Source organism: Osmia lignaria, chromosome 1 (assembly GCF_051020975.1).
Source record: "Osmia lignaria lignaria isolate PbOS001 chromosome 1, iyOsmLign1, whole genome shotgun sequence".
NCBI lineage: Eukaryota > Metazoa > Arthropoda > Insecta > Hymenoptera > Megachilidae > Osmia > Osmia lignaria.
The window spans coordinates 8,891,033-8,892,471 of NC_135032.1; positions in this window are offsets into that span (position 1 = coordinate 8,891,033).

The following is a 1,439-nucleotide window of genomic DNA, read 5'->3' on the forward strand; positions in this document are numbered from 1 at the left end:
ATTGTTATTAAATGTACATTGGTCTGTGGGAAAGAATCAGTATATTACATTATATCTAATGTAGATATGGTAATAATGATATTGTTATTAAATGTACATTGATCTGTGGGAATGAATCAGTATATTAGATTATATTCAATGTAGATATAGTACCAATGATATTGTTATTAAATGTACATTGATCTGTGGGAAAGAATCAGTATATTACATTATATTCAATGTAGATATGGTAATAAAGATATTGTTGTTAAATGTACATTACATATCTAATGTAGATATAGTACTAATGATATTGTTAATAAATACACATTCATCTGTGGTAACGAATAACTATATTACATTATATCGAATGTAGATATAGTACTAAGGATATTGTTATTAAACGTACATTGCTCTGTGGGAATGAATCAGTATATTACATTATATTCAATGTAGATATAGTTCCAATGATATTGTTATTAAATGTACATTAATCTGTGGGAAGGAATCAGTCTATTACATTATGTCCAACGGAGATGTAATAATACTGGCATTGTTTGTAAATGTATATTACATATCTACTGTAGATATAGTACTAATGATACTGTTATTAAATGTACATTGATCTGTGGGAATGAATCAGTATATCACATTATATTCAATGTAGATATAGTACCAATGATATTGTTATTAAATGTACATTGATCTGTTGGAATGAATCAATATATTACATTATATCGAATGTAGATATAGTACGAATGATATTGTTATTAAATGTACATTGATCTGTGGGAAGGAATCAGTCTATTACATTATGTCCAACGGAGATATAATAATACTGGCATTGTTTGTAAATGTATATTACATATCTACTGTAGATATAGTACTAATGATACTGTTATTAAATGTACATTGATCTGTGGGAATGAATCAGTATATTACATTATACCTAATGTAGATATAGCACTAATGATATTGGTATTAAATGAACATTGATCTGTGGGAATGAATCAGTATATTACATTTTATCGAATGTAGATATAGGACTGATGATATTGTTATTAAATGTAAATTGATTTGTGGGAATGAATCAGTATATTACATTATATCGATTGTAGATATAGTACTAATGATATTGTTATTAAATGTACATTACATATCTCATGTAGATATGGTAATAATGATATTGTTATTAAATGTACATTACGTATCTAATGTAGATGTAGTACCAATGATATTGTTATTAAATGTACATTACATATCTAATGTAGATGTAGTACCAATGATATTGTTATTAAATGTACATTGATCTGTGGGAATGAATCAATATATTACATTATATAGAATGTAGATATAGTACCAATGATATTGTTATTAAATGTACATTGATCTGTGGGAATGAATCAGCATATTACATTATATTCAATGTAGATATAGTACCAATGATATAGTTATTAAAT